Genomic DNA, 16040 nt, shown 5'->3' with positions numbered 1-16040 from the left:
TACCAGGCTCCTCCATCCGTGGGATTCTCCAGGCAAGAGTACTGGGGTGGGTTGCCATTTCCTTCTCTGCTACACAGTAGTACCTTGCTGTTTATCCATTCTGTATATAATAGTCTGCATTTGCCAACCCCAAATTTCCACTCCATCCCTCTCCTACTCCCCAAGAAAGAGATAAATGTCAGAAAGCAGTGTGGATTCAGGAAAAGGGAGTAACAGGTGAGATGGCAATGCCTTGGTGAGGGTGTTAGCATAGAGAAAAGAAAAAGCAAAGAGCAATTCAGAGGTATTACCCTCAATGTATCATTTTTTTGTGTGTCATTCTATTTTCACATGACTTTTGAATGTCTTTCAGACTTCAAGGCACTGCATTTTGTGTGAACAACAGCAACAAAAAGAAAACACTACATAGGCAACGTGGTCTATGCATTAGTTTCATCAACTTGGGCAAATCTACTGTGCTCATGATACATACATTAACAAAGACTCAGCAAAATAGTTGCCTCCCACGTCAGGATCTCAGTTCATACTTCTACATGATTGGTTCAAAACCTGCCTTCTTCCTTTTGTACCTGAAAGAAGTTCCATTAAAACTTCTGGTCAGAAAGAAAAGCTGAGCTATCAACATACCACAATTTTTGACAGCTTTTCCATTTGTATATGCATTTCAATCAATTTTAAATCAGAGAGACAATAAAGCAAACCTCTTTCAGCTTTCAATTTGCCTCTGCAGAGATGGGTGCCCTGTCTGATATTTACAGTTCACAGTCTCATAATAATGGATGATTTTAACACCTTGCTTCTCTCTCTAGATTTTTCTAATGCTTTCAGCAATTTCATTAGAGTTGTTTTTTAAGGTGACAATTAGAATAAAATGAAAAGCTCAAGAAGTCATTTGAAGCATAACAAAATGGAAATGTAATCTAACTTTGGAAAAACTGATTTTTTTTTATTCCATTTCTTTCTGACATCTTCATTTATTTTATACTCAAGAAATTCCAGAAAAATTGTGGAGGGCCTTTTACATTTTCTGCAACCACTCTACAGAGAAGAAACACTCCAGCATATTACCTATGAGTAATCTTCCCCTCTCATCCTACACTTACCCATTCAAAAAATACCACTCTACCAAATAACTCCACATCACCTGTTTGCTCCAAATGAATTTACCTGGATTTACTTAATTCACCATTCCAGTGCCACTGTCATTCTATAGCATTAATTAAAGTGGTATCTAAGCTCTATTGTTATTTAAAAAAATACATTGACATAATAGGAATCTTATTATAAAACTGTCTTTTCAGTAAAAAAGTTTATTTTTAGCAATCTCTTTCAACACCTGATGAAATATACTAAGATGCAGCAGGTTTGAATTTTTTCTTCACGTGAAGAATAGTTACTTGATAAAAATATATACTAAAAATTAAAATACATTTAATTGGCCTGAAAAGCTGATTCTTACTGTCTCTCAAAATTCTCCCGTGTATGAACATAATGGTGACTATGGTGAGTGTACCCATGGTGGCCAAATATGGAAAGAAGCAGATGGTTATCAATCAATAGGTAATAATATAACATTTTAATACATAAATAACTACCATATGTTGGGAAAAATTATAATGGCAAACAAATTTTTTTTTTCCATCTAGTTAGAACTTTGTAGAAATCAGACCACACTTAAGAATCCATGTGCCATTTTGGGTGCTGGTTTTAATGAACAATTTTCTTTTTACAAGTGATAATATTTCTTATTACTGAATATAGCTTAGAAAAAAAGAAATTCATTGATCCTTTTAAAAGCAAGCCTCAGGGCTCAACTTGGTTGCCAAGTTCTAGGTCAACAAGATCACATTGCATCCTTCTCTCTACTCAGCCTCAACTAATTTCTACCAGACCTCATTGTCTACAGTTTTTCCTCATGTGGCATCAATATTGGACCATTCAAACAGTAACTCACATCCTCACAGCTTAGCAATTCCTTTGGAAAATGGATTTCGCTATCCCAAAATTGATATAATTATCATTAGGAAACCTGACTTGCTTTGCTTTAATGGATTACCATAGACATAGAAATGTACCCTCTTTGGGGCATCTTAAGCCTGAATGATTGACAGGTCCATGATATCTCTCTAGAGCACTTCTCTTTCCAGAGCCCAGAGAAGATGAGAAAAACATAGTTGAAAAACCCAGAGTTTCCACCATTTGCAGAACTTTTATAAACTAGCAGTACTCACGTGGGTGTGCAGCTTTGCTAAAGTAGCAATAATAGCATGGCCACATACATAAATAACCCAGGGAAGAAAAAAAAAATGGAGTAATATGATAGCATTGTTCACATATGCAATTATTTAATAAATATTTATAAGCTATTATATAGCAGATTCTAGGTTAAATTCAAAGAATATAATGCCACAAATAGGGAAAAAATGTCACTGCCCTTTTGAGTGACAAAATATATGCCAAAAATAAAATGCTTTTAATTGGCTTGAAAAGATGATTCTTATTCTCTCTCAAAATTCTCTCTTGTATGACTGTGGTGAGTGTACCCATGGTAACCCAGTATGGAAAGAAGCAGATGATTATCAATCAGTGGGTAATAATATCACATTTTAATATGTAAGATGTATTAAAGGAGGGAGCACTACAATTGTTCTGCAGAGTTTGTATGATATAAAGCAGTGGTTATAAGATACAGGAAGATAAATTTTCTTTTATCCTTGGGAAATACATTTCAACAGTAACAGATGCTCTTCCAAGCCATAGAATATATGGCATTTTTGTGGTCCTTCAAAAGCTATGACTTCTCTTTGATTTCCTTCTGTGACTTCTCCTTGAAGCTCAGTATGCATCACCAACACCCCTAGATGAATACATTTATTTCTAACAATCTGATTCTATCTCCAAGTTTAAAACTTACCGAAATGTTGACTTCATTTCCAATTCCATTTTTCCTGATTATCTATGAAAACCTTTAACCAGATACTATTACATTAAAGTCAATGTGTTCAGAATTCAAATGTTTTCCTCCCTTTCCTCCCTTATTCTTCCTCCTAAAATCCTTCTTCCATCAATGGTATCATATTGACCCTAATTCAGATCACTTCATCTTTATCTTCACATCATTCTTTTTCCTGACTTTGTTATTTCTCAATAAATCGGGAACCACTGATATTTTCACTTATGATTCATACATTCATGAAAACAAGGATCGAATGACCACCTTCCTTTTAATGTACTAGATTCTAACATTAAATACATTATTAATAATTTATTTTAGCTTAAATGACAGATTTTTATAATTAAAAGTTATAACTATTTGGTGAAGCTTCTGCCTGCAATGTGGTAGACCTGGATTTGATCCCTGGGTTGGGAAGATCCCCTGGATAAGAAAATGGCAACCCACTCCAGTATTCTTGCCTGGAAAATTCCATGGATGGAGGAGCCTGGTGGGCTATGGTCCATGGGGTCGCAAAGAGTCAGACATGACTGAGAAACTTCACTGATTCACTGGTAACAGTGGAAGAAGGCTTTGAATAAACATTAATGAATTTTTTATTCTAAAATTATAAAACTTAATAACACACAGCATTCAGAAACAGCCATTCTTGGATCTTACCGTTATCTCTTTAACATATTAGAGATAAATTGAACATAATTGGCAAATTCCTAGATCAAATCGTGGTGGAATTTAATACCAAATCAGCTGACTATTTTGATGTGCAGTCTTTCTACCAATCCTCATCTTCACCAGTGTGTCTTGACATATATTTTAGAATTTTTGTGTTGATGTTCATGAACTGTTACCACATTTTAAATAAGAATGTGCATTTATAACATGATTTGTCAAGCATGCAAAGATTGTCTTCCTTTAAAATGTTTTGTTTCCAAGAGCTTCAACAATGATCTTCATTTACTCAGGCATTCAGGTAGCTCATTATGTTAACTCTAAATTTTCTTTGTTATTAAAATTGTTCTGATTTGCTGCATTGAGTTTCTGCTCAGCATTCCTTTTCTTTACTTATTATGAGATAGGGATTATATACAAGCAAATTATAAATAATTTACTCATCTTTAAAACATATATAATTAATACTTCTTTCTGAAATTAAATTTACATCTAGGGTCTCTCAACATCATTATCTTTCAGAATTGCTGAGTAATCATTTTAATATCAATCTATTACAAAGAGAAGTGATGACGACGGTGTTGATGATGAGGATGATAATAGGTAATGCTCATTGAGGGTTTATAAGTGCCAGGCTCTATGCTTTACATTAATTAAATAATTTAATCCTTACCATGAGAGTGAAAGATAGATCATGATCTCAGAATTCAGGTGAGGACACTGATGGAAGAAAGGTATCAACTAACTTGTTCAATATCACAAGACTAAAAAGTGGAAATGGGATTTGAATCCAGGCAATCCACCTCCAGATTTAAGCCAGGCTCCATCATTGCAGGCTCACATTCCAAGCACTTAGCATGCATTATCTGAAGTACTCAGGAACTTTACTAAATATAAGAAGCATTCTTAGGAGAAAAATCATATTTCCTTTGCAACACAGAAATTGTGACTAGGAGATGGAGGTCAGATTCAGTTATGGCTGAATCTAAAATCTTGGGTCTTGATCCCCACATTGTATTTTAAGAGAATACAATAATAACATTATGAGCAATTGGAAAATAAATACAAAAATTGTGGTTGATAAGGGCTAAAATATAACTTGAAGACAGTTAATACATAATAGCATGCAAATTGTTAAATTATTTTCTCCATAATGTTCCCCCTAATAGAATTACAAATATTGTCTTTTATTGTGCTCATTAATATTATCTTAGTATGACAGTTTTAGTTTACTAAATCTTTTTTTTTTTTACTTATTGTTAAATATCCCTATCACTAGTGTCTTGGGAAAGAAATGGCAAACACAATGATGAGAGTTTTGGGGGAAAAAGTGGTAAAATTCACTTTTTTTTCCTTCACATGCTTCTACAAAGGGCCTACTTTCTATGTCTGTAATTGTTATAAAACACATTGTATGTTAAGAAATGCAATACACTTTATAGTGTTTGGGGTTTAGCAGATGCAAACTATTATATATAGAATGGATTAACAACAAGGTCGTACCGTATAGCAGAGGGAACTATATTCAATATCCTGTGATAAATCACGATGGAAAAAAAATACAGAAAAAATGCAGATATGTATAAGTGAATCACTTTGCTATACAGTAGAAATTTGCACACCATTATAAATCAACTACTATTTAAAAGATTTCAATTAAAAAATCTTTTTGTCAGGACTGATCTCATTGCTAGCCTGTGCCTAGATAATATTTTTTAACAATGCATGAGGTAAAGTTAAAATACATAATGGCCTATCCAAGATATGAGGCCCTAATCCCTCTAATTTGTAAATGTTATCTTATTTGGCTAAAGGATCTTTGAAAATGTGAGTTAAGGACAGTGCTTAGAAGAGATTACCCTTGATTACTTGGATGAAAGTGATGCGAAGATACAGGCAGATATTGTAGTAATGTGGCCTCTAGCCAAGGAATGCTAGAAACTAATTAAAAGTTAGAAAAAGCCGAAACAGAATTTCGCTTAGAGACTCTGCAGAGATTGTGGTATAACTGACACCTTGATTTTTGAATTCTAGCCTCTAGAAATGTAAGAGAATACATTTATGTTATTTTAAGCCATCAAATTTATAGTAGTTTATTACAGGAGTCTCAGGATATAAATGCAGTGCTTAAATATCACTTAAATGGTCAAAGGGAATGATAGAGAGAAAAGAGAGCAGATGGCAGCAAAGATGAGTAGTAAAATAGATGTTCAGATTGGCTTCTCTGAGTATCTGTTTTGACTTGGAACCCAAAACAACAGGTGAAAACTCCCTACATATTCTAATATGAAATTCTTGTCATCTTAGCAGTTCATAGAAGGAGATGGTGAAAAGTCAAGGGATAAACAAAATGGATTCTGATAACAGTTTGACATGGAATCAGTTCAACCTTTCATTAAGAACATGATAAGAGAATTATGACATATAAATTTACAGCACAGAAGCAGATGTGAATGGTCAGCGGAGGGAAAAATAAAAAATTGCCTTTATTCTGATAAGATCTAGTATATCCCACTTGTTTGACATAATTGTTGAAATGATGATAAGTGAGGAAGATTAACCCACCATCTGGCTATCAATTTTCTGTGTTATTACTATACCAAATTGAAGTGAATATCCCAAGAAAAGAGTTACTAATACTACACTGAAGTTTTATATGAAATCTTGTTATCCTCTCATCTGACTAAACTTTAGACAGATTTCTTCCTGACTCTACAGGACATGGTCTCCTTTTTACTATAGTAATTTATTTGTAATTGTAAAACTGGTCTCTATAACTTTGAGATGCAAATTTTTTAAAGCCTCATTTTTACATCCCAGGAATGTCTTTCTCTAAGAGGAGTCATTCATTCGAAATGCAATTATCAAAGCAGATAAAGCCTCTAACTCCTTTCCTCTGTGGGTAAGTAGCAGCCTAAGTTGGGTGGATGCCTCCTTCCAAGTAGTAAAATTACCTCCCATCATGAAGATAGGAGACAGTTGATTTTTGCTTTGGGTAAAGCCAATTAACAAGCTCGGATGTATCTAAGAACTTGGACACTTACCTCCATAAACTCTCCCGGCTTTGATTCAGAGGAGTTGAATTCAGACTAAATTCTGAACTCATTTCTCTCCTCTCTTGCATGAATAAAGCCTTTTTTGACTATTTAATATTGTCTGGTGCAACTTTTGCTTTGCTACAACATAGAAAGAAACAGAGTAGTTAATTTTTTCCATAAGTGCAATCTAATAACTATCAGGGAAGAAAGTAGAAGCTGGAGCCATGGTTAATAATTTTAAAATTTCCTGAGCCTAAATAATGTTATTTTTTCTTGAAAGTCCCCTTAGGGTTCTGCTTGTATACTGGCTTTTAAAAGACAGTTTAATTTTTGTTTGGTGAAAGCAGAAATTTTGTTTGTGGTCAAGATTCAGAGTGACCATCTTGAAATTTTGATTAGCAACAGATCATAACCACACTTTTTGCTCCTCAACAGCATATCTATTTAGTAATGTCAAAAAAAACAAAACAAAACAACACAAAAAAAACCTGGGAATGACTTCATCATCTTTCAAGATGGGACAAATGTCTAATGTATAGATCAATCATTCCAGTAATAGATGGTAGGAGTTTTTTCAGGTTTGGAGGACATACCATTAATACCTATTGACCTCTGCCCAGTTTTAACTTCATTCTTTAAAATAAAAGTTTATGTTAAAAATATTATAGAAGTAAGAGAACTCTAGTCATGAAAAGGATGTTAGAGATAATGTAGCCTCAATACTTTTCTGGATGAGCAAGTTTAGCTTCATTGTGTTTAAGTGACTTGACACAGATACATGTAATCAGTGGAGTCATGTAATCTTTGGACTGGATTCTGTTACATTTTAATTCTCCTTCTGAGTCCATTGGGCTTCCCTGGGGTTCAGTTCAGGTCAGTTCTGTCGCTCAGTCGTGTCCGACTCTCTGTGACCCCATGAATCACAGCACGCCAGGCCTCCCTGTCCATCACCAACTCCCGGAGTTCACTCAAACTCATGTCGACAGAGTCGGTGATGCCATCCAGCCATCTCATTCTCTGTTGTCCCCTTCTCCTCCCGCCGCCACCCTTTCCCAGCGTCAGAGTCTTTTCCAGTGAGTCAACTCGTCGCATGAGGTAGCCAAAGTATTGCAGTTTCAGCTTTAGCATCAGTCCTTTCAATGAACACCCAGGAGTGATCTCCTTCAGAATGGACTGATTGGATCTCCTTGCAGTACAAGGGACTCTCAAGAGTCTTCTCCAACACCACAGTTCAAAAGCATCAATTCTGGCCATCAGTAAAGAATCTGCCCTTCGTACAGAAGACCAAGGTTTCATCCCTGGGTCAGGAAGATCCCCTGGAAAAAGAAATGGCAACCCTCTCTAGAATTCTTGTCTGGGAAATCCTATGGACAAAGGAGTCTTGTGGGCTACAGTTCATGGAGTCTCAAAGAGTTGGACATGACTCAGCGACTAAACCACCACCTCTGAGTCCATTGCGTTTCAATTTTAATCTTCCTTTTTATATCAGTTTACTAACTTGTATACTATTTTTCTTATTTTCAGCTGCCTGTAATATATTTACATTATTTTGACATTTACATAGCTACAATCAAAGGCAGTGTTTGCTGACCATTTTCACACTGTCCTGGGTTGTTGAAGAGTACAGTGTTTGTGTTTAAACAGCTGCCATGTTTCAGCCCAGAGGCAGCTAAACTTCTGTGATGACTAAGATGATTCCTGTTTAGTGACTTGTAATCAATTTGTAATTTTGGTTGAGTACGAGATATTTGCATGAAAGCCCCAGATAGGCCACTGGCTGGGATTTGTAGTCAGTCCTCTGAAAGCTTTTTCCTGCAGGAAATACAAATGAGGGTATTTCCCTTCAACAGCAGAAATTAAACTGCAGGAAATCTTGTTGATGCAGTTAAATTTTAAGACAACAGCACTCAAAACGTCAGTCATGATTAATCATTGTTATTATGATCGTCATCTTCAATCTATGGCTCTCTTTCCACTTTCTTGGAAAATAATCCTAAAAAAATGACAAGATACATATTTGTAATTCTGAAAAAGTAGATTAATGTCCTCAGGTCTGCCAGTGGAATAAGACCAAATGGTAAAGATTATCTTATATCTGATAAATTAGAGCTCTGTATATAGCAGCACAGTACCTCTACGCCTCAGTTTTCTCATTTGTAAATGGAGGTAATAAAAAAAGTCTCATCTAAATCACTGGATTTGTGACTAGTATGTACAATAGTATAGCTGAAAAAAAATGTAAGCTCTGAAAATAATATTGGTAGTATTATGAACATGAACTGTGAAGTGGCTAAATTATGACAGTCTTACAAATGGAAGATATAATTAATCATCCTTTAAGCAAAAGAGCATTGACATCTGCATTAAAGTGCATATATTATAAGTATTATTCAAGTTTGAAAATATTAGATTCTTTTCATTCTGTTGGGACTGTAAGATCTACTTGATATGGATTAACTCTTTAGATCTGTTACTGGACTGCACTGTTTGGTCCATTAAACAGTTTTTTTTTTTTTTTCTGCACTGGTCTTTGTTACTGGAAGTGGGCTTTCTCTAGTTGCGGTGACTAGCTGCTACTTTCTACTTGCAGTGCACAGGCTTCTCATTGCAGTGACTTCTTTTGTTGTGGAGCACAGGCTCTAGGAACAGGCTCAGTAATTGCAGTTCACAGGCTCTCCAGCTTGGGCTCAGTAGCTGTGGCAGACAGGCTCTGCAGCCAGTGGAATCTTCCCAGACCAGGAATCAAACCCATGTCCTCTGCGTTGGCAGCCAGATTCTTACCCACTGTACTATCAGGGAAGTCCAGTCCATTAAACTTTAATAATTTCTTCCTCTATATCAATGTCTTTGTGTGTGTGTGTGTCCTAAAATGGTGGTGTTAAATGCACAATTAATTGATTTAAACGACTCTCAGATTTGGAAATACTCAGCCATTTATTTAGTCTACCTTTTCAATTAACATAAAAAAAACTCAGCACTTATTATAATATTTATTGGTCATTTACTGTGTTTCATGATACATTATAATATTCTGACTTCTACTTAATTTTTTTCAGAGACCAAATCTTGTTGTTTCCATGGTAGTAGCATTAGTACTATTCATTTGCAATTCAGAGGAAGCATTTATTTCTGAAACACAATACATATGCAAACACATGTTTTTTTTAAAGTTGGATGAATCCATTGTAGATTCAATAAAAATTTAAACAAAATAAAAGAAACAGGAAAAGATTTATTTGGATTTAAATGAGAATATATATCCAGACAGAGCCTACAAGTCTGAATCAATTAGAGCCAGAAAGCCATAATTAACATATTTTCCCTTGTTAGACCAAAAGAAAAGTAAAACAACATTCAATTCTTGATAACACAGTGGTCTTTTTCAGGCCATTCCCGAACACCCTGACTGCTACATCATGGTACCCTCTGCTGTTTCCTGTGTCAAAATACTGTGACTCTCCAAAGGCCGTAATTGGTTCATAAATGGTATAAAAGCTAAGAATGTTCACAGGACCAGGTCGTTTGGCAGCACAGGGGGATCACTTATGCCCCCCATTTTGGTGATAGTTCAGGAAAGAATTAAAAGAACCCAAAGGAAATCATTAAACTAACTTTCAATTCCTTCCTTATCTGTATTGAAAAGTATGAAATGCTTTTTTTCCCCCAAAGCCAAAAAAGCCATAGTATGGTCTTAAGAGTTTAGGATTCAATAATCAGTCTATGAATGGATGTAATGAGATTCTGTTGTGGAAGAAGCAGGATGTGAGCTCCTTTGATCCCATTACAATCTGAAAGGTTTAGCTTTCTAGCTAAGGCCTAAGAGGGCCAGAGTTTCTTCCCTTTGCTGGATTGAAAACTTGCCTGAGACTGGTAAATTGCTTCCTATAGCTATCGGTATGGATTTCTGAGGCTTTCCTATGCCTTAACCTATCTTAACCTTATCCACTAGATATTCACATATTTTATGAGAGAGGAGTCATATGGAATTATCATTATATCTTTGTGATCTAACATAATGTTGATCACTGAAGACATGTACATTTGAATATTGAACAGATTAGTATTCAGTATGATCAAATGGATGTTCATGGGAGGGAGGAAATAAGGATATTCAACCTTTAAGACAAATTGAATTGAAAGATTTGAAGTGTGTCAGAAGGAAAGGTCATAATACTAGACTGGAGGACCTAATAGTTCAAGTTCCAAAACAGAAGGCTTTTGAAAGTAAAAGAGGTTGCTCTCTGTATCGGACACTGGAACAGGAGTCAGAAAGCATGACACTTTGGGGTAAACCAAGAATTTAGGGTAGTCTAGGTATAAAAGAATTCATTTATGTTCGAAAGGGGTTCAGTTCAGTTCAGTCGCTCAGTCGTGTCCGACTCTCCGCGACCCCATGAATTACAGCACGCCAGGCCTCCCTGTCCATCACCAACTCCCGGAGTTCACTCAAACTCATGTCCACAGAGTCGCTGATGCCATCCAGCCATCTCATTCTCGGTCGTCCCCTTCTCCTCCCGCCCCCAACCTTTCCCAGCATCAGAGTATTTTCCAGTGAGTCAACTTGTCGCATGAGGTGGCCAAAGTATTGCAGTTTCAGCTTTAGCATCAGTCCCTCCAATGAACATACAGGATTGATCTCCTTTAGAATCTTTGAATATGTCTTCTATTCAAGGCTCTGTTCAGTATTGTTAGTGTACAGGCTTAGTTGCTCAGTTGTGTCTAACTCTTTGCAACTCCATGAACTCCTCTCCTCTGTCCTTGGGATTTCCAAGGCAAGAATATTAGAGTGAATTACCATTTCTTCCTCCAGAGGATCTTCCTGATCCAGGGATTGAACCCATGTCTCTTGTGGCTCCTGCATTGCCAGGCAAATTCTTTTCCACTGTGCCACCTGGGAAGCCCCATCAGTATTGTTACATAGAATTTATTAAATAAAAAAAAGATAATCTAAAGCTCTTAAACAAGATCTTTTCTCATTGACAAACTATGAATCACAAGCTTGTCAATGAAAACCTACAACTAGATGATAATTGAGAGGATTAATTTCAGATCTAGGTCCGATGCATCATCAATATCATCATTCCTGGAAGCATTACAACAACATTTGGGGCTCATACTTTCAAAGTAAACATAACAATCATCATAACCTTAAAATTTTGGCATCAACTATATTCATCTTTTAACTTTATATTTTCTAGAAATAAACTCAAAATGAATCTCAAGAATAATTCATTCTATTAGTTTGCAGTAGGAATCTTGCCATTGTTGAAATGTATACTATTTATTTTCTTGATAATACAGTAGAAAATGGATCTACATATACAGATCTTACTGAGGCCTTAATACTTAGTAGGAAAGTAAAATACTTATTTTAAAGTATTTTTTAATATTGAATCAACAAAACTAAAGTCGCATATGTGGAGCATTTATAAGTTTGAAGTGTTAATCACTCAGTTCAGTTCAGTCAGTCAATCGTGTCCAGCTGTTTGTGATCTCATGGACTGCAGCACGCCAGGCTTCCCTGTCCATCAACAACTCCCAGAGTTACACAAACTCATGTTCACTGAGTCGGTGATGCCATGCAACCATTTCATCCTCTGTCATCCCCTTTTCCTCCCACCTTCAATCTCTCCCAGCATCAATGTCTTTTCAAATGAGTCAGCTCTTCACATCAGGTGGCCAAAGTATTGGAGTTTCAGCTTCAAAATCAGTCCTTCCAATGTGCATTCACAACTGATTTCATTTAGGATGGACTGGCCGTAACTCCTTGCAGTCTAAGGGACTCTCAAGAGTCTTCTCCAACACCACAGTTCAAAAGCATCAATTCTTCAGCACTCAGCTTTCTTTATAGTCCAACTCTCATATCCGTACACGACTACTGGAAAAACCTTGACTAGTTGAAACTTTTTTCGGCAAAATAATGTCTCTGCTTTTAATAAGCTGTCTAGGTTGGTCATAACTTTTCTTCCAAGGAGTAAGTGTCTTTTAAACTCATGGCTACAGTCACCATCTGCAGTGATTTTGGAGCCCCTCAAAAAAAAGTCTGCCACTGTTTCCACTGTTTCTTCATCCATTTACCATGAAGTGATAGGACCAGATGCCGTGATCTTAGTTCTCTGAATGTTGAGCTTTAAGCCAACTTTTTCACTCTCTTCTTTCACTTTCATCAAGAGGCTCTTTAGTTCTTCTTTACTTTCTGCTATAAGGGTGGTGTCATCTACATATTTGAGGTTACTAATATTTCTCCCAGCAATCTTGATTCCAGCTTGTACTTCTTCCATCCCAGGGTTTCTAATGATGTACTCTGCATATAAGTTAAATAAGCGCAGTCATATCCAATTCTTTGCAATTCTATGGTTCCTCTGTCCATGGGATTCTCCAGGCAAGAATACTGAAGTGGGTTATTATTTTCTCATCCAGGGGATCTTCCCATCCCAGGGATCGAATCAAGTTCTCCCATATTACAGGCAGATTCTTTACCATCTGAGTCACCAGGGAAGCCCTTTTTCTCAAGTACCCACTTTGCTATGTCCTTGAGAAAAAGAATGATATAAGATTCACCCTTGCATGCTCTAGCTTTTCTTCAGTTTGAATTAGTATTTTGCTACCAGAGCGTAAGGTGATTTTTCCTCTTGGCTTTTCATTGACAGTACTGGATGATGTCTATTTTTCTGGTTTCATTTTCAGCATTTTCACTTTTTAGAAGATAAATTACATGATTCCGCTTCCCAGAGCCTGTTGAATAGTGGACAGAAAATAAATGACTATGGATGAATTAATAACTACATGTCACATAGAAAACTCTGTGTTATGTCAGTAGTCTTCAAATAGTATTCTCTCATTATTAAAGTAGAAAAAGTCCACACTGTTGAGATAGTACTAATAATCTACAAGACATAGTCCTCCAAATAATTCATTCCACGCATGATTAAAAGTGTGGATTAAAAGCTGTCAATCAGATTAGGATGCCTTCCAAATCAGGAAGAATATCCCTCATATTAATTCAATGAGAATTATACAAATACAAATGCTAATGTCAATTTGTGCTACTGAGGTCAAATTAAGAAGTTACCAAACTGATGAGTAAGAAGGCATGTGTGCTCAGTCGCCTCAGTCATGTTTGACTCTTTGTGGCTATGAACTATAGCCCACCAGGCTCCTCTGTCCATGAGATTTCCCAGGCAAGAATACTGAATAGATTTCCATTTCCTCCTCCAGGGAATCTTCCTGGCTCAAGGATCAAGCTTGCATCTCCTATGTATCCTGATTGGCAGGCGGATTCTTTACCACGGAGTCAGAAGGCAGTGGTGACAATTGATGTGGGGGTTAGAAAAAGAGAAGCTGAAGAATATGAATTTGCTTGATTGATTTCTGGATTTCAGGGGGCTTTCCAATCATGAGATGAAAAATATATTTCATCAACTTAACAGATTTATGACATTAGGAGATGTGGACATTAAGATTGATTACAAATATCTCTACTGATCTTTCAGTTCTCCTTATCCAGATACACTCTCTATGTTTTGACTCTCATTTTGAATCTCTCATTGCCCTCTCATCTCGAGAAAGGTGGCATTGGCCAACCGGCAGATTTGGCATATTGGTTCAACTGACTGATTTCCAAGAAAAAATAAATCAATTGCTATTCTAGTAGAAAATTCTGTTTTGAGAGATTAGGTCAGTTCAGTTCAGTTCAGTTCAGCTCAGTAGCTCAGTCATGTCCAACTCTCTGTGACCCCATGAATAACAGCATGCCAGGCCTCGCTGTCCATCACCAACTCCCAGAGTTAACCCAAACTCATGTCCATCGAGTCAGTGATTCTATCCAGCCATCTTATTCTCTGTTGTCCCTTTCTCCTCCTGCCCCCAATCCCTCCCAGCATCAGGATCTTTTCCAGTGAGTCAGTTCTTCGCATGAGGTAGCCAAAATATTGGAGTTTCAGCTTCAGCATCGGTCCTTCCAATGAACACCCAGGACTGATCTCCTTTAGGATGGACTGGTTGGATCTCCTTGCAGTCCACAGTACTCTCAAGAGTCTTCTCCAGCACCACAGTTTAAAAGCATCAATTCTTTGGCCCTCAGCTTTCTTTATAGTCCAACTCTCACATCCATACATGACTACTGGAAAAACCATAGCCTTGACTAGACGGATTTTGTTGCCAATTTCTCTGTTTTTTAATATGCTATCTAGGTTGGTCATATCTTTCCTTCCAAGGAGTGAGCATCTTTTAATTTCATGGCTGCAATCACCATCTGCAGTGGTTTTGGAGCCCAGAAAAATAAAGTCTGACACTGTTTCCCCATCTATTTCCCATGAAATGATGGGACCAGATGCCATGATCTTAGTTTTCTGAATGTTGAGCTTTAAGCCAACTTTTCACTCTCCTCTTTCACTTTCATCAAGAGGCTTTTTAGGTCCTCTTCCTTTCTGCCATAAGGGTGGTGTCATCTGCATTTCTGAGGTTATTGATATTTCTCCCGGCAATCTTGATTCCAGCTTGTGGTTCTTCCAGCCCAGCGTTTCTCATGTTGTACTCTGCATATAAGTTAAATAAGTGGGGTGACAATATACAGCCTTGATGTACTCCATTTTCTGTTTAGAACCAGATTAGTTACAGATTTGGAGAGATTAATTAGTGCAAATCAAAACTCCAGAGTTGAATCCTGACCAAATAAGTAAAGACCCTGAAGCTAGATCCTAGAAAACTAGACCTTCAATCATTTAAAACCAGTCAAAGCACAGAATCTTGGAACTTTAATTCTCAAACTGATTTTGGCCTCCTTTACCTTGTCCACAGCAAGAGTTAAAAGAAAGAGGGAAAGCAGATGAGTCTATTTGGTACTGTATAATTGAAGAAAGCTAAAAATATTTTTCCTAGTGGCCTGAAAAATTGTGCAGATTTTACATTCTGGAAATAGCCACCACTGTGTTGCAATTGGGCCCTTGGCACATTATTGAAAAGCAATGTGTTTGTATAGAGTCAGTTTTTGTGCTTTGTTAGTCTTTATCTTATAGGTATAAGAAGTATTAGTCCCTATTGGCTATCTTGTTGACCCCCATATGGGTCAACAAAAGAACAATATCAGATTAATTGCTTTAAACTTTCTTTTTCCATATTAAAACTATATACAGTTTCTGTGGAAGACTTAGTTCTTCTGACATTCAGTGACTAAGATGATCTTATTTTGGTATTGTCTATCTGAACTGGAAAAGTACATCATGAAGTAAGTGGGATTTCTATTTTCTTCCTTAGCATGCTCTCATCAGTAGACCTCTCTGATGACTAGTCTTTAAAAATCTTTGTTCAAAAGTCCTATTTAAATGTTGAAGACATTCTTAAATAAATCTGTTAAGAAAAACAATAATATATCTGATAAT

The sequence above is a fragment of the Moschus berezovskii genome, chromosome 14, assembly GCF_049115385.1.
Source record: "Moschus berezovskii isolate FMDL1 chromosome 14, NW_MosBer_1.0, whole genome shotgun sequence".
Classification (NCBI taxonomy): Eukaryota; Metazoa; Chordata; class Mammalia; order Artiodactyla; family Moschidae; genus Moschus; species Moschus berezovskii.
This window is presented reverse-complemented; position numbering follows the sequence as displayed.